General features: G+C 37.1%; 2 long non-coding RNA genes across 5 annotated transcripts; both read left to right on the plus strand.

Annotated features, from left to right (window-relative positions):
* The first annotated feature begins 1,852 nt into the window (after nucleotides 1-1,852).
* On the plus strand, nucleotides 1,853-4,205 carry LOC116929840. The gene is made up of 4 exons (XR_006650641.1): nucleotides 1,853-2,555; nucleotides 2,766-2,888; nucleotides 2,956-3,166; nucleotides 3,339-4,205. It is a non-coding gene; the product is annotated as an uncharacterized LOC116929840 (long non-coding RNA).
* Nucleotides 4,206-9,682: 5,477 nt separating this feature from the next.
* On the plus strand, nucleotides 9,683-10,509 carry LOC123475503. Of its 4 annotated transcripts, none has more exons than XR_006650627.1 (4): nucleotides 9,683-9,795; nucleotides 9,850-10,002; nucleotides 10,123-10,324; nucleotides 10,452-10,509. It is a non-coding gene; the product is annotated as an uncharacterized LOC123475503 (long non-coding RNA). The 4 variants fall into 4 exon arrangements; XR_006650629.1 differs by having other exon boundaries at nucleotides 10,203-10,324; XR_006650626.1 differs by having other exon boundaries at nucleotides 10,429-10,489.
* Nucleotides 10,510-18,996: the final 8,487 nt, after the last annotated feature.

Genomic DNA, 18,996 nt, shown 5'->3' on the forward strand with positions numbered 1-18,996 from the left:
TAAATGGGAAATAACGGTAGGGAAACAGGAACAAGACACATTTGTAAAACACAAATCACAGCAAAGAATGAAGTAAGAAAATGCCGAATGGGCAATACTCAACCGTACCATCTTCTGTTTTTCCACCATCCTCATGGGCGTGAATCACGGGGCTAGGCTACGATCCTCGATGTCCTGGTGGTCCCACGGCGATCTCGACGATCTCGTTGCTCCCCGGCGATCCTCGATGTCCCGGTGGTCCTCTTCGGTGGTGCTGTGGCCCTCCTAAATACATAAAAAAAACATGGTTAGACAGTTAAAATGTTAAAACATATACCTCAGGATCCTTGGCGACGATCTCGTTGCTCCCACGGCGATCCTCGATGTCCCGGTGGTCCTCTTCGGTGGTGCTGGGGCCCTCCTAAATACATAAAAAAAACATGGTTAGACAGTTAAAATGTTAAAACATATACCTCAGGATCCTTGGCGACGATCTTGTTGCTCCCACGGCGATCCTCGATGTCCCGGTGGTCCTCTTCGGTGGTGCTGGGGCCCTCCTAAATACATAAAAAAACATGGTTAGACAGTTAAAATGTTAAAACATATACCTCAGGATCCTTGGCGACGATCTTGTTGCTCCCACGGCGATCCTCGATGTCCCGGTGGTCCTCTTCGGTGGTGCTGGGGCCCTCCTAAATACATAAAAAAACATGGTTAGACAGTTAAAATGTTAAAACATATACCTCAGGATCCTTGGCGACGATCTCGTTGCTCCCACGGCGATCCTCGATGTCCCGGTGGTCCTCTTCGGTGGTGCTGGGGCCCTCCTAAATACATAAAAAAACATGGTTAGACAGTTAAAATGTTAAAACATATACCTCAGGATCCTTGGCGACGATCTCGTTGCTCCCACGGCGATCCTCGATGTCCCGGTGGTGCTGGGGCCCTCCTAAATACATAAAAAAACATGGTTAGACAGTTAAAATGTTAAAACATATACCTCAGGATCCTTGGCGACGATCTCGTTGCTCCCACGGCGATCCTCGATGTCCCGGTGGTCCTCTTCGGTGGTGCTGGGGCCCTCCTAAATACATAAAAAAACATGGTTAGACAGTTAAAATGTTAAAACATATACCTCAGGATCCTTGGCGACGATCTTGTTGCTCCCACGGCGATCCTCGATGTCCCGGTGGTCCTCTTCAGTGGTGCTGGGGCCCTCCTAAATACATAAAAAAAACATGGTTAGACAGTTAAAATGTTAAAACATATACCTCAGGATCCTTGGCGACGATCTCGTTGCTCCCACGGCGATCCTCGATGTCCCGGTGGTCCTCTTCGGTGGTGCTGGGGCCCTCCTAAATACATTAAAAAAACATGGTTAGACAGTTAAAATGTTAAAACATATACCTCAGGATCCTTGGCGACGATCTTGTTGCTCCCACGGCGATCCTCGATGTCCCGGTGGTCCTCTTCGGTGGTGCTGGGGCCCTCCTAAATACATAAAAAAAACATGGTTAGACAGTTAAAATGTTAAAACATATACCTCAGGATCCTTGGCGACGATCTCGTTGCTCCCACGGCGATCCTCGATGTCCCGGTGGTGCTGGGGCCCTCCTAAATACATAAAAAAAACATGGTTAGACAGTTAAAATGTTAAAACATATACCTCAGGATCCTTGGCGACGATCCCGTTGCTCCCGCGGCGATCCACGATGTCCAGTGTCCTCTTCGACCCCCAGAGACTGCCCTCCTGTTCACACAGAAACGAGAACCAATAAAAAAAAATATGTTTTGAATAATCACATAAGACAAGTTTAATCTTAACTATAACAGTCATGAAGCACAGACATATCAATCGCATATTACTACAAAATTCCTGAAAAAAAAATTTTGATTAATGATGATTCGTTAGTTAGTATAGTTGGGAGGTCGTTTAGGATTGACGGGGAATTTGCAAAATGTGCGAAGAAGTAGAAAAATACAAAAAAATAAAAATGGCCGAGACAATGGTATGCAAAAGCAACGAGTGAGATCTTAGGACCCAGCAAAATACGGTTTGACATATGTAACTAAACTAAACCAGTGCAGAGGCAATACCAAGTGCTGGTGCAGTGCTTTTTTAGTGCGTGATTGGTGTATACATAAATTAAGAAAGATATCCAGCTTGTGAACGCAAATTTGATTCATGTGCGAAAGTGTGAATCACTACACCGACCATTAAAGCGACAAATCTACAGTAGTGCATAATGTGCAGGTGAGTGATCTACTGAGCTGGAAAGGGAAAAATTGGGTTTGATTCTTTTGTCATTGAATAGCCCAAGGTTGTTCGTCTATGAAAGGTCATTGTACGAGATTGGGTCAAAAGAACGGCCATATCTCTGAAATCACGTGGAAATCTTTCGACCTTCAAAATTATGTTCCTCTACCCTCAACTTTTATTCCGGGAAACCAGAATGCAGAACGTGTCAACGTGTATATAAGGCGGTAACCAACTTTTTATTTCACAATCGTGCAAGGGTCTTCCACTGCATCTGTACTGTTGCTTCAACCCCATCTCAGGACGCTTCGCTTGCTTGGTAAGTTTTAATCTTTGCTGTTTGTTTTGTTTGTCTTTAGTAGTAACAAGTTCACATGGTTGTACTTTGAAAATTCAAAGGTCGAAAACTATGTAAGCTCAAGTGCTTTTTAAACTACATCCTTTTATAATGTAATTGCCAATTTATGAAAATTTGAATGTTCTCAATTTAACACTGAATTTTGTTTAAAATCACGAATTTTCATTCCAGTTTTTTACAGGCCCCTTCAGTGCTGAATTCCGACACTGATCTTGTGGGACTTGCCATTCGTCGTCAACTATAATTCAATCATCCTTTTGAAAATTCCTTGTTGTTGGATTGGATCCATCAATTGTTCGTCCATTTCATGTTAATGGTTAACTATTGGCTATTTTAAAATCCCATTGATTCATTTTCATAGCTGGTTAATTACCAACGTACCCGAGGATAGAAAGTGTGGTGGATTCTAAGGAGCGTCGATCTACCGATATCATGTCCCTGCCAAATCAAAGACAATCAGTTCCGCAAAAGCGTATCTGATCAAAATGCGAGTTCGGTCGCCACGGTGAGCTTAGTGTTCATTTACTAAAAGACGCCGTCGGATGCAAAACGGCCCTCCACACTAGAGAAAAGTAATGTTTTACAATTTTTCATCCTTTTGATCTATTTTCATAGTTGTAGCTGGATTTCACATTTAGTCCGTGTATACTACGTTTCTCCTTCTGATAAACAAAATTAACTTAAATAAATAGTATTTCATTGTTAGGCAATCAATTATCCATATAATAATTTCAATGCTTTCAGGTCGTACCAAGAGGGAGAGGAATATTTATCACTGAATGTGAGTCTTACTTTGGACACAAAAGCAGGAAAGGTACATTCTACGACGATTCACGTCTACGCTTGTTGCTTGGACGAAAAGAACAAAGGATTTTTGATTCTGCATAAAATATACAACTTAAAACCGAAAGGATACGCCTTAATTTAGGGCTCGGCCCCACGATGTTCGGGCACGATCGTCGCGATCAGATTAAGCCTTAATCTGATGTCTTTGTACTATTATGAGAATCGACAGAAACAAACAGCAGTTTTTTTTATAAATGCTATTACAGGAGCAAATTCCAAGAACTGCTATTTGAAAATCTCAATGAATTTTTTCTTGTCTACTTTCTTGATTGACCGCCTGAAATTCATTTTCCATGCTGAATAACTGTTAGTTCTTAGGGCTTGTATCCAATCTTGCCTACCTGTTGAGTATGTAACAAAGTTATATTAGTTTCTGGGTGTGCTTGTTGCCCCCTATTTTATTAGCCTCAATTGTAGAATGTTAGTGTACAAAACTGCCCAGCATGTAAATGTCACTGTAAAATTTATAAAAATAAGATTATTAAGCATTTAAGTATTAGGAAAAGAACAAGCATTGAGACCAGTGTAGGTTTACTTGCTTATTTAATTACTTTATTAACTTTCTTGCTCTTAGATTTGTGATGATTTCCCAGTACGTTTTTGGCTTTGTTGTTATAGTATGACCATCATATTGTTACCAGAGTCACAATACTATTTCCTTATACCTTGTTTTGATCACATAGACGCCAAAGTTAAGACGTTCATGACCAAACATATTTCGTTTTAAAAAATGGCAATCTAATTATAAACCAAAATGGTAATTCATATTATACTGTATGTATGATATTTCAGGAGTAGAAGACATTTGTTTATTCTCAAAACCATGGTACCTGTACTTTGAAAAAAAAAAATTACATTAAATTTGTTACAAGAAATGGTATAACAGTGTTCAGTTGGTGATTGCTTGAAATTGATATGCTAAAACATAGACCACTGGTTCCTCCACTATGGCTATTTTCCCTCTTAGAAAAGGGACAAAAAAGCGAGGGTTTTGGGTCGGGGAATGGTCGGGGGGTGCATGAGTGATTTTCCGCCTGGTGGGACTGCCATCTCTCGACAAATGGATTTTCTGCGCGGAGTGGAACAACACACCCGCAAGAGGCGCTCTCACCAGGCGGAAAATCACTCTTTCGCCCTGACCGCCCCGACCCAAAAACCCGGGTTTTTTATAGTAATCCCCGCAAGAGGGTACCCCTTTTCTGAAAGGGAAAATAGCCATAGTGGAGGAGCCAGGAGTCTATGACATTTTTTGGATTTTAATTTAAAAATGCTTGTATAATTTAAAAAAAATAAAAATGGTCCAAGAATTTCTGAAAGTCTTTAACTTTCCACTTCTGCTAGACTGTTCCACATTATATATAAAAAGCGGAATTTGTTCTTTGGAAGTGATTGCCATGGTGATTGCACTGCTCATCTCAAATAAATTGTTTTAAGATCAAACGACGACAATTTAATTATTATTATTATATTATAAATTAGGGCTGCAAACAATGGCGAATCGACCAGCCAAAATGTAAACAATCTACGTCCATTTACGAGACGCAAACGTCTGGACGCCAATTCGCCACACAGAAACCCGGAAACCATTTGCTCTTCCGGAAAAACTGACGACTGAGGCTGTGAGTAATCAAGTAGAGCAAGTTAGTTATATCGATGGGCAAACAGTTTGTTTAAGAAACGTTCAAACTGGACGAACTAGTGTCAAGTTAAACGTCATCTAGCGGTAGTAAATTACCTTTGGGAAACAAACAAATAAAAAAGAAAAAAGAAGCTCCATTCGGATTTTAAATTATAATAAGTATCTTAATCAGAGTTACGGGGAAAAAAATAAAAAATAAAATAAATGAAAAATTGATATAGTTTGGCAACGCTGTGTGAGGTGCAATAGGTGTTACCTTAATACATATGTAGTGCGACCATGTTGATAGCCTCACACGGCCTGTGGAAAAACCAGTCCGTTGCCAGGCGACGCACAAAGCCCCGCCTTGAAAACAACTTCGCGGCCTGATTTTTCCCTATCTTCATGACCGACGCGCCATCTCTCTGAAAAAAAATCTCCCAAAACTTCGAGTCGCTCTTAGATTGCTCCGTGTTCCTTTATCGTTGAGCCGATAATTGACACGACCCCTTCGTTAATCTCCGCGTTATCTCCTCTACAACATGACGTCAAGTTTTGCGCCACAGCATCTAAAATAAGAAAACGTATAAAAGATACGTACGAGACCCTGAAATCGACTCGAATGGGCCGACTAAACTGTTCCGCACTCCTTTGCCATTCAGCCGATAAAAACGGGGACTCGACCGGGAGCTGCTGCGTTATTTCCTCTACAAAAGGAGACCAATCTCAGCGGCACAGCATCTAAAATAAAAAAACGAACGAAAGATTTGTGTAGACACCCCTGAAATCGCCGCGCCATCAGCGCCATCTCTGGGGTAAAGTCTCACAAAAAGTGTCGGTCGATCCACCGGTCGTTGTAGAAGGGTAGGGGTGCCTGTATCAGGGGGTTGGGAAATGCGAGTTTTGATAGAATCCCTATCGGGAAATTGCTGTACTAGGGGCCCTCACTCCGTTCAGGAAGTTCCCGATAGGGTACGGCCTGGTCGCCAATTCGCCAAAATATCTCGGAAACCGTATACATGTCCTATGAGGCGTGCGCTGATCATCAACGCCTTCATCCCGCCTTCCCACTTTTGTCAAAATCGGCCAAAAACGACATCTCATGAAATTCTCCAAAAATCAGACGGCATAATCGAAATTGAACGCTGATTTCGATTTAGTCATTGGTTTTCTCGTTAAACTAGCCGTTTTAAAAATTAACGAAAACAGTGCTGTTGGCGCACCAACTTAATTTATGGTTTTTAACGTTTAAATAAAAAACTAAAAGACCGATAGAAAAATAAACCTGATTTCCGTGATTTTCATTCCATTCTGAATCGAAATCATGTATTTTAAGCAAAATTTGAAATTTGGCAAAAATTGAAAAAGTGGGAAGGCCAATAGGAAAAAACCTGATTTTCGTGATTTTCATTCAATTCTGAATCGAAATTATGTATTTTAAGCCAAATTTGAAATTTGGCCAAAAATGAAAAAGTGGAAAGGGTTATAGCCTTTCCACTTTTGTCAAAATCGGCCAAAAATGACATCTCTTTAAATTCTCCAAAAATCAGACGGCATAATGGAAATTGAACGCTGATTTCATTTTAGTCATTGGTTTTCTCTTTAGACTAACCGTTAAAAAAATTAACGAAAACAGTTCTGTTAGCGCACCAACTTCATTTATGGTTTTTAACATGTAAATGAAAAACTATAAACCAATAGAAAAATAAACCTGATTTACCTGATTTTCATTCAATTCTGAATCTAAATCATGTATTTTAGTATGTATTTCATTTTTTAAAAATGAAAAAGTGGGAAGGGTGGGGGAGACTGGAGTAAGCCAGGACGGTTTTCGTTTTCCCCCTATATCTCCCAAACTAATCATTAAATTAATTTATTATTTTGTTTTTATGTATTCCATACGGTAATGTTTAAAGTTTACTGAAACTTTATGTTGGAGACTGCCGAATCAGGTAATTTCTCAACGTATATTTTTATCTAATTTTGTTTTCTTTTAGGCCTAACACCGGAGTGTCAGCGTTTTATGTATATTTTTTCTGGCCTAGCACCGAAGTTCCAGCGTATGTATATTTATGTATTGGCCAACCTGTCACCTTATAGGGTGACAGTATAACGAAGAAGTTTGCCGTAAAGGACGGAAAAGAATGGCGGTTATTGCCGCGACACAGCAGCAATAATTATAGATCAAGAAAAGTTTAGAATATTATTATTATTACTTTTGAAGTCTTGAATTGAAGTCTTGAATTGCAGGATCGGCGGAGGTGGCAGCGTGGAAACAAGTCGTGGATGGAGCCGGAAGAGCAGCAACGGCGTTAACGAGTGACAACAACAATGGCGATAACCACACAGCAACAGCCGGGACGAGTGCGACAAAAAACCAACAATGAAAAGACAATCAAAAACTACCAATGAAGTAGACGAAGCCGGGAAAATCGGTGGAAAAATAGTGTGTATTAATGAGGCCTATTTCAGCCCCTTATATACCAATTATAAAAACACCGTTGACAGAGAATTAATCTAAACGTAACAATAATTTTGGCGCTGGCGTAGATGTCGTCTCGATCTTCTATTCTTCTTTCCGCGCGTGACCTTGTGAGGTGAATGAACTGAGAAACGAATTAACCGGTTAACCTTGTAACCATGGTAACGGAATAACCGGTTAATTATAGTTGCCGATCTCTATTTATTTGTTAACAATTACTGGTGGCGCCATCTTGTGGCGGGTCATCTGATAATTCTAGTTTGGTGGTCTTGAACTCGATGCCACCTTGTCGAATCTTATCATCTAGCCGATACTTATGGACCAGTCCTAGTTGGTTATCTAACTGAGTCTATCACTAGTTGATGCGTATCAACTAGTTGATATTGATGGACTAGTTGAAGCGACTCCATCTAGTAGTCAGCTCCGATACCAGGTGCCCTCTCGGCAGGATCTTACTGGCGCCATCTAGCGTCGATATAGTAAACTAAAAGATATTTTGGCAGGGCGTTAGTGGCGCCATCTAACGTTGGATTTCTGAATCAAATACCCAGCTCCTAGTGGCGCCATCTAGCGATAGCTACCCGAACTATTTCTGAACTTAAATTCCGTGTGGCGCCATCTAGTGAGGAATACAGTAATTAATTTTTTGACTAGATTCGTGTGGCGCCATCTAGCGACGATTTCAGGAACTGGTCTCTGATTGGTTCCGTGTGGCGCCATCTAGTGACAACTTCTCTTACTATTCTATTTTTTCCTGTTTTTGTATTTGAAACGTTGTTATGATCTTAACTTTTGTTATGATCTTAACTCTTTATCCCTCATCTCACATCTAATTTCTACGGTCTTTTGTCTTCTTGTTACGCCGATCTATCTCATTACTTCTCCGTTTGACTTCCTTTCTAATTGTCCGTCCCTGAACCATCAGGTTCGGGTTCTGGAATTTCTAACATAATGTACCCCCATATTTTTTATATAATTTAATAATAAACCATTTTCCCATATAAGACCTTTAAAGTTTTCTTAGATTTGTGGGAGGAGCCTATTTTGAGGGGTAAGTGAGGACACTAGGGTGGGTGGTGAGGGATGTCCTCCGTTTTCGCCTAAAAATTCATTAAAAAATTTGTAAAAATTGAAATAGCGTCCCACTGCATAGACTCTAAAAGTTAATAAATGTTTCAATTTGACTATTGTGTTAATAAAATTTTTTTCTTATATGATAAAAACCCTTATTACAAGATAGGTGGGGGTTGGGCTTATTGTAATCGATTAATATGCTGAATAATCGATTGCTTGTGATCATCGTAAGGAACAGTAATGGCGTCATGAGCTCGGTGATGATTGATGGGCTTGAAGGCCAAACCCGCCCACTAAAGTCCCATTTTAGTCAAAAACAGCTGTCCCGATTTCCCGATAAACACTATTTTTTTAAAACGTTAATATTATCTACAGTAATTGATCGAAAATTATAATTTTTGTTTTTAACAATAAAGAAATGATTAAGCTTCATTTCCATATTAAATTTACATGCCATTTAAGATTATTTTTTTCTAGAAACATTATAAGCCAAATTTGAAATTTGGCCAAAAATGAAAAAGTGGGAAGGGAAGTGGGAAGGCCTTTCCACTTTTGTCAAAATCGGCCAAAAATTACATCTCTTGAAATTCTCCAAAAATCAGACGGCATAATGGAAATTGAACGTTGATTTCAATTTAGTCATTGGTTTTCTCTTTAGACTAGCCGTTTAAAAAATTAACGAAAACAGTTCTGTTAACGCACCAACTTCATTTATGGTTTTTAACATGTAAATGAAAAACTATAAGACCAATAGAAAAATAAACCTGATTTCCGTGATTTTCATTCAATTCTGAATCTAAATCATGTATTTTAAGCCAAATTTGAAATTTGGCCAAAAATGAAAAAGTGGGAAGGGTATAGCCTTTCCACTTTTGTCAAAATCGGCCAAAAATGACATCTCTTGATATTCTCAAAAAATCAGACGGCATATTTAGCAAATAAATAAACAACTTGTACTGCCATGTAGCGATTTCGATAGACGACGCCTTCAAGGGAGGAGGAGTCTACAACATATTGAATTTATCGATCGATTGTTAGGCCGATTTCGATCAGCATTGTATATTAATGAATGACAACTTGACGAGATCTTGACACGCACGTTGGAAGTGTACGCGTGTTTGCACCTCGATGAGCGTTGCACAATAACAAAGCTCCGTTGGTGAGCGTATTGATTAATAAAGGTATTTAAGGCATTATCCAATTAGTCATGCCATAATGTCTCACTTTGTTGGCAGCTAGGTGAAGTCCTTGAGTGCCTCAAGGACTTTGTTTTGTTTTAGCAGTATTTTTTCCTTCAACAATTAATCTTGCATCTCCAACCGTGGAATGAGTTACATGTGACTCGAGACAAACAAACAGTGCAATTGCAACAATATAATTAGTCAGCGGTAAACAACACATTCTATCTGAGAATAGTTTAGACTTTTGAGCGTATCTTTTGTTTATCACATGTTGCATTTTAATTACTGTTATTTTTAAATTTATATCCATGGTTTTTCTTCGACTAGATATAAATTTGCCATATCTTCATGCCAACCACAAGGATTCTGCTTTTGCACACACCTTCATTATTAATGTGTTTCTTCAGGTATGGTCACTATCAGCAGCTTTACACACAGTGTGCATCGTGAATACATCAATCCCAGAGAAAACATTCCAATGGAAAATATTGAGAATTTCTGCCCTTCTATCCTGAACTAAACAATGCTGGTTTGTATAAATAGGCATAAAAAAACCTATCAACAGTATTTTTAGTTTGCAGTTTGCTTTAACATACAACTCTATGGCATGTTGATATTGTCGCGGGTGAAAAGGGAGATTGGTTATCTCTTCACAGAGATGAGTCATCCGCTCCTTGGACAACGCTGCGATCGTGGTGAAGAAATTATCGGGAGAAGTCCGCTCTAAGAAAGATACGCAGATATGCAGTCCGGGAGGGGAGTAATTCGCGCGACGGTATAAAACGCTGCCCCGAATCTGCGTTAGATGAGTCTCCATCGGGTGAGCTCCCGGAGCTGGGCTCCGTAAGAGGAGTTCCCTGGTTTCCCAAGAGGTCTTCAGACGCTTCTCCAACTTTTGGTAATGGTTATCCCTTTTGTTTGAGTTAAACCATTGTTTAGAATTGATGTCATCACTTGTTGTATTCGTTTGTTCTTGTCCAAATACAACTCGTGTGACAATATTAGCTAAATTTTTATTATTTATAGTATTAGACGGTAAAAAAATTCTTCTCTCGGAAGTTTATGACTTTGGACTTGCTTGAGATGACCCTTGAGCCAAGAAGCTTTTCCTGCTTTGTGTGGACAGGAATATTAGAGGCATTGATGTCTGAAACCAACAAGTGTCTTGCAAAGAAAGTAAAAAGAAACATTGATGTTGGTCATCCTCTAAGTGATGCTGAAGCCTGGTAAGAAGAAAGAAGAGTATGAGTATTAGTGAGTGGTAAAATACATGATTTAGATTCAGAATTGAATGAAAATCACGGAAATCAGGTTTATTTTTCTATTGGTATTATAGTTTTTCATTTACATTTTAAAAACCATAAATGAAGTTGGTGCGCTAACAGAACTGTTTTCGTTAATTTTTTAAACGGCTAGTCTAAAGAGAAAACCAATGACTAAATCGAAATCAGCGTTCAATTTCGATTATACCGTCTGATTTTTGGAGAATTTCAAGAGATGTCATTTTTGGCCGATTTTGACAAAAGTGGAAAGGCTATATACCCTTCCCACTTTTTCATTATTGGCCAAACTTCAAATTTTGCTTAAAATACATGAATTCGAATCAAAATTGAATGAAAATCACGAAAATCAGGCTTATTTTCCTATTGGTCTTATAGTTTTTGATTTAATCCTTAAAAACCCTAAATTAAGTTGTTGCGCTAACAGCACTGTTTCGTTAATTTTTGAAACGGCTGGTTTAACGAGAAAACCAATAACTAAATCGAAATCAGCGTTCAATTTCGATTAATCCGAGTGATTTTTGGAGAATTTCAAGAGATTTCGTTTTTGGTAGATTTTGACAAAAGTGGGAAGGCTATACCCTTCCCACTTTTTCATTTTTGGCCAAATTTCAAATTTTGCTTAAAATACATGAATTCAAACCAAAATTGAATGAAAATCACGAAAATCAGGTTTATTTTCCTATTGGTCTTATAGTTTTTGATTTAATCCTTAAAAACCCTAAATTAAGTTGTTGCGCTAACAGCACTGTTTCGTTAATTTTTGAAACGGCTGGTTTAACAAGAAAACCAATTACTAAATCGAAATCAGCGTTCAATTTCGATTATTCCGTGTGATTTTTGGAGAATTTCAAGAGATGTCGTTTTTGGTAGATTTTGACAAAAGTGGGAAGGCTATACCCCTTCCCAGTTTTTCATTTTTGGCCAAATTTCAAATTTTGCTAAAAATACATGAATTCGAATCAAAATTGAATGAAAATAACGAAAATCAGGTTTATTTTCCTATTGGTCTTATAGTTTTTGATTTAATCCTTAAAAACCCTAAATTAAGTTGTTGCGCTAACAGCACTGTTTCGTTAATTTTTGAAACGGCTGGTTTAACGAGAAAACCAATAACTAAATCGAAATCAGCGTTCAATTTCGATTATTCCGTGTGATTTTTGGAGAATTTCAAGAGATGTCGTTTTTGGTAGATTTTGACAAAAGTGGGAAGGCTATACCCTTCCCACTTTTTCATTTTTGGCTAAATTTCAAATTTTGCTTAAAATACATGAATTCGAAACAAAATTGAATGAAAATCACGAAAATCAGGTTAATTTTCCTATTGGTCTTATAGTTTTTGATTTAATCCTTAAAAACCCTAAATTAAGTTGTTGCGCTAACAGCACTGTTTCGTTAATTTTTGAAACGGCTGGTTTAACGAGAAAACCAATAACTAAATCGAAATCAGCGTTCAATTTCGATTATTCCGTTCGATTTTTGGAGAATTTCAAGAGATGTCGTTTTTGGTAGATTTTGACAAAAGTGGGAAGGCTATACCCTTCCCACTTTTTCATTTTTGGCCAAATTTCAAATTTTGCTTAAAATACATGAATTCGAATCAAAATTGAATGACAATCACGAAAATCAGGTTTATTTTCCTATTGGTCTTATAGTTTTTGATTTAATCTTTAAAAACCCTAAATTAAGTTGTTGCGCTAACCGCACTGTTTCGTTAATTTTTGAAACGGCTGGTTTAACGAGAAAACCAATAACTAAATCGAAATCAGCGTTCAATTTGGATTATTCCGTGTGATTTTTGGAGAATTTCAAGAGATGTCGTTTTTGGTAGATTTTGACAAAAGTGGGAAGGCTATACCCTTCCCACTTTTTCATTTTTGTCCAAATTTCAAATTTTGCTTAAAATACATGATTTAGATTCAGAATTAAATGAAAATCACGGAAATCAGGTTTATTTCTCTATTGGTCTTATAGTTTTTCATTTACATGTTAAAAACCATAAATGAAGATGGTGAGCTAACAGAACTGTTTTCGTTAATTTTTTTAACGGCTAGTCTAAAGAGAAAACCAATGACTAAATCGAAATCAGCGTTTAATTTCGATTATGCCGTCTGATTTTTGGAGAAATTTAAGAGATGTCATTTTTTGCCGATTTTGACAAAAGTGGAAAGGCTATATCCTTCCCACTTTTTCATTTTTGCCCAAATTTCAAATTTGGCTTAAAATACATGATTTAGATTCAGAATTGAATGAAAATCACGGAAATCAGGTTAATTTTTCTATTGGTCTTATAATTTTTCATTTACATTTTAAAAACCATAAATGAAGTTGGTGCGCTAACAGAACTGTTTTCGTTAATTTTTTAAACGGCTAGTCTAAAGAAAAAAAAATGACTAAATCGAAATCAGCGTTCAATTTCGAGTATACCGTCTGATTTTTGGAGAATTTCAAGAGATGTCATTTTTTGCCGATTTTGACAAAAGTGGAAAGGCTATACCATTCCCACTTTTTCATTTTTGACCAAATTTCAAATTTGGCTTACAATACATGATTTAGATTCAGAATTGAATGAAAATCACGGAAATCCGGTTTATTTTTCTATTGGTCTTATAATTTTTCATTTACATTTTAAAAACCATAAATGAAGTTGGTGCGCTAATAGAACTGTTTTCGTTAATTTTTTAAACGGCTAGTCTAAAGAGAAAACCAATGACTAAATCGAAATCAGCGTTCAATTTCGATTATACCGTCTGATTTTTGGAGAATTTCAAGAGATGTCATTTTTGGCCGATTTTGACAAAAGTGGAAAGGCGGGATGAAGGCGTTGATGATCAGCGCACGCCTCATAGGAAATCAGGTTTATTTTTTTATTGGTCTTATAGTTTTTCATTTACATGTTAAAAACCATAAATGAAGTTGGTGCGCTAACAGAACTCTTTTCGTTAATTTTTTTAACGGCTTGTCTAAAGAGAAAACCAATGACTAAATCGAAATCAGCGTTCAATTTCGATTGTGCCGTCTGATTTTTGGAGAAATTCATGAGATGTCATTTTTGGCCGATTTTGACAAAAGTGGGAAGGCGGGATGAAGGCGTTGATGATTAGCGCACGCCTCATAGGACATGGATACGGAGTCTGTTTTGCCGGAAGAGCAAACGTTTTCCGAGATATTATGGCGAATTGGCGACCAGGCCGTACCCTATGGGGAACTTCCTGAACGGAGTGAGGGCCCCTAGTGAAAAAACCTGTCCGTTGCCGGGCGACGCACAAAGCCTCGCCTTGAAAAATAACTTCGCGGTTGATTTTTCCCTCTCTTCATGACCGACGCGCCATCTCTCTGACAAAAAATCTCCAGAAATGTCGAGTCGCTCTTAGATTGCTCCGCATTCCTTTATTGTTGAGCCGATAATTGACAGGACCCCTTCGTTAATCTCCGCGTTATCTCCTCTACAACACGACGTCAAGTTTTGCGACGCAGCATCTAAAATAAGAAAACGTATAAAGGATACGTACGAGACCCTGAAATCGACTCGAGTTGGCTGACTAAACTGCTCCACACTCCTTCGTCGTTCAGCCGATAAAAACGGGGACTCGACCGGGAGCTGCTGCGTTATTTCCTCTACAAATGGAGACCAATCTCAGCGGCACAGCATCTAAAAAAAAAACGAACGAAAGATCAGTGCGGACACCCCTGAAATCGCCGCGCCATCAGCGCCATCTCTGGGGTAAAGTCTCAGAAAAAGTGTCGGTCGATCCACTGGTCGTTGTAGAAGGGTAAGGGTGCCTGTATCAGGGGGTTGGGAAATGCGAGTTTTGATCGAATCCCTATCGGGAAACTAGGGGCCCTCACTCCGTTCAGGAAGTTCCCGATAGGGAACGGCCTGGTCGCCAATTCGCCATAATATCTCGGAAACCGTTTGCTCTTCTGGCAAAACAGACTCCGTATACATGTCCTATGAGGCGTGCGCTGATCTGGTTAAAAACCATAAATGAAGTTGGTGCGCTAACAGAACTGTTTTCGTTAATTTTTTATGGTTTTTAACATGTAAATGAAAAACTATAAGACCAATAGAAAAATAACCGATTTCCGTGATTTTCATTTAATTTTGAATATAAAATATATTTTTTTAAAAAATAAAATTTAAAATAAAAAAAAAAAAAGAAAAAAAAAAGAAAATTTTTTAACCCATAAAAAAAAAAAAAAAAAAAAATTAATTCTCCTACAAAAGACGTTAATCGAATTGAACGCCAATTTCGATTTAGTCATTGGTTTTCTTTAGACTAGCCGTTTAAAAAATTAACAAAAAAATTTTTTTAGCATTATTTTTGGTTTTAAAAGTTTAATTTAATGAAAAACTATAACACCAATAGAAAAATAAACCTGATTTCCGTGATTTTCATTCAATTCTGAATCTAAATCATGTATTTTAAGCCAATTTTGTTAAATTTGGCCAAAAATGAAAAAGGGGGAGGGGGGCCTTTCCACTTTTGCCAAAATCGGCCAAAAATGACATCTCTTGAAATTCTCCAAAAATCAGACGGTATAATCGAACATTGAACGCTGATATTTGAGATTTAGTCATTTGAATTATTTTTCGCTTTAAAATAGCAACGTTTAAAAATTAATCAACGAAAATAGTTTTGTTAGCGCACCAACTTCATTTATGGTTTTTAAAATGTAAATAAAAACTATAAGACCAATAGAAAAATAAACCTGATTTCCGTGATTTTCATTCAATTCTGAATCTAAATCATGTATTTTAAGCAAATTTTAAATTTAAAAAAAAAAAAAGTAGAATCGTGTATTTCTTTCCACTTTTATTCATTTCGGCCAAAAGCTTTCTCCAAAATCAGACGCTAATGAAATTGGAACGCTGATTTCCAATTTAGTCATTGGTTTTTTTTTTAGACTAGCCGTTTAAAAATTAAAAAAAAAAATTTTTTTTAGGCCCCCACCTTTAATGGTTTTTTAAAATAAAAATAAAAAAAAAAAAAAAAAAAAAAAAAAAAAACTTAATTTCCTTAATTTATTTTTAATTTTAAAAAAAAAAAAATAATTAAAAAAAAAAAAAAAAATTAAAAAAAAAAAAAAAAAAAAAAAAAAAAAAAAAAAAATTTTTTTATAAAAAAAATCGGCCAAAAATGACATCTCTTGAAATTCTCCAAAAATCAGACGACATAATCGAAATTGAACGCTGATTTCAATTTAGTCATTGGTTTTTTTTTTAGACTAGCCGTTTAAAAAATAAACGAAAACAGTTCTGTTAGCGCACCAACTTCATTTATGGTTTTTAACCAGATCAGCGCACGCCTCATAGGACATGTATACGGAGTCTGTTTTGCCTTTTTTAGCAAACGGTTTCCGAGATATTATGGCGAATTGGCGACCATGCCGTACCCTATCGGAAACTTCCTGAACGGAGTGAGGGCCCCTAGTAAAAAGTGGATCAAACGGCGTTCCGTAGTTGCCCCTTTTTATGTAGACGACCATGATCGAAACAATGGAGCTCACACGGCCTGTGAAATAACCTGTCCGTTGCCGGGCGACGCACAAAGCCTCTCCTTGAAAAATAACTTCACGGCCTGATTTTTCCCTATCTTCATGACCGACGCGCCATCTCTCTGACAAAAAATCTCCAGAAATGTCGAGTCGCTCTTAGATTGCTCCGCATTCCTTTATTGTTGAGCCGATAATTGACAGGACCCCTTCGTTAATCTCCGCGTTATCTCCTCTACAACACGACGTCAAGTTTTGCGACGCAGCATCTAAAATAAGAAAACGTATAAAGGATACGTACGAGACCCTGAAATCGACTCGAGTTGGCTGACTAAACTGCTCCACACTCCTTCGTCGTTCAGCCGATAAAAACGGGGACTCAACCGGGAGCTGCTGAGTTATTTCCTCTACAAATGGAGACCAATCTCAGCGGCACAGCATCTAAAAAAAAACGAACGAAAGATTAGTGCGGACACCCCTGAAATCGCCGCGCCATCAGCGCCATCTCTGGGGTAAAGTCTCAGAAAAAGTGTCGGTCGATCCACCGGTCGTTGTAGAAGGGTAGGGGTGCCTGTATCAGGGGGTTGGGAAATGCGAGTTTTGATAGAATCCCTATCGGGAAATTTTTTTAGAACCACGAAACAAATTTCACATTAGAACAGAAGTAAGAATATATTATTATTTGATAGGTAATATTAATGAATTTCTTACCATTTAACGAATTTTATTTAGGATTAGCGAAATGCATAAAATTTTTACAGTGTTACTCAGCCAAAGCTTTAAATTTGCATTCAGTGTGTTGGCTGCGTTTTCCATCCACGTTGGGAAGTACACTTTTTTATTAAGAAGTTAATCTATTGTGGCATTGTAAAAAAATTAACACAATTATCAAACAGGTAACTTATTTCACAAAATTTTAATGTTATAGCCCTGACATCACTCTTTTATTTTCCCTTTTCCAGGTATCGGAATCCCACTAGGTTGACCGGGGCAACAACCAACAATTGAATAGTCAATTAGAAAGCAACCTTCTAAGCCTAGAATCAATAACTAAGAATAAACCATTAAAGCTAATTAGGTATTTTTCAATGTAAAAATGTAATTAAATAATCAAATAATCAAAACAATTTGTTCGTGTCACTCTTCACTCATTGTATTTGCTTTATGTTGTTTATGAATAAAACACTTGCTGCTTACTCTTAAAACACATTGAGTTTTTATTTAAAATGTACTTGTGTTTACATACATTCTTGGTAATTTAAAACGTTGGAATAATAATAATGAGAAGTTAGAATTCAAATTTGAATTACGCGCGTCATCAAAATGGCCGCCGCAATGGATGCCGGGAAGGGGCCAAGGGGGGTACATTTTATTGGAATTTGTGGTTCTTAAACTATAAAAATCGAAGTAAAATATAACATCAAAACATGCTAGAGATAATAAAGAATCTTAATAATATATTTTCTGTTTATTTTGGTGTATATTAGTAACCAAACAACGTACCCAAAAATGTCTGTTTTTGACCCTCCCCCTCCCCTAAAATGTCATAAAATAAAATAATTAATTACGTTCTAAGTTTTCCTTATGAATAAGTACTTTAGCATAATCAGATAACTTAAAAAGACTAATTGTGTCAAATAACTCATTACCGACATCACAAACTACACTACTCATGACATAAAAAACGAAAACAGTTTGACACTACAGTCACTAGTCACAGTCAATCACTTTACGTATGCTACGGTACATTGTAAACAAGTACCTTTCAAAAAGTTTCCTGGAAAAATAACAGCTTTTTTGGAGATAAAATAATTTGTATTATATCAGCACAGAGGTATAGTACACGATTCCAAAAGATTTTGTAATAAAACTAACTACAACTTAATTAAATATATTATTTTTCATTTCCCTCCTATAGGGCCCGAGAGGAAAAATACCCCAGGTCGGAATTCAGCCTTGGCAACTCAGCATCCGATCTTGGTCTATTATGTATTTCCATATACGTTTCTTCCCTGAATGACCAATCGTCCCCAAATTTTGTACAAAATTCTGTCGAAATTTGATACGTGGTATAGTGGCTTTTTCATTTGATTCTATTCCAGTTTTAAAAAATTAATTTGCGTAATTGTTACCTAGCTGGTTGCCGAATCCTAGGCAGTGAATTCGCTTTTGTTTGCGTAACCTTATAACTGTCAATGCATTGCAGTCAGTGCAGAAGGCTGTATAACAATCACTAAACAGTAAGTTTTTTCTTTAACGAAATGTTTTAAACAGTAGATTTTTATATATTTTTTTATATTGCAAATTTAAATATATTTAAATATATTTATTTATTTATTATATTAAAAATATTTAAATATAAAAATATGTAAATTAGTTTTTTATAGTTGAATGCCAATTACTCTCTAATTCAAAACTAGTTTAT

This window comes from Daphnia magna, linkage group LG8 (genome assembly GCF_020631705.1).
Source record: "Daphnia magna isolate NIES linkage group LG8, ASM2063170v1.1, whole genome shotgun sequence".
In the NCBI taxonomy this organism is placed as follows: domain Eukaryota; kingdom Metazoa; phylum Arthropoda; class Branchiopoda; order Diplostraca; family Daphniidae; genus Daphnia; species Daphnia magna.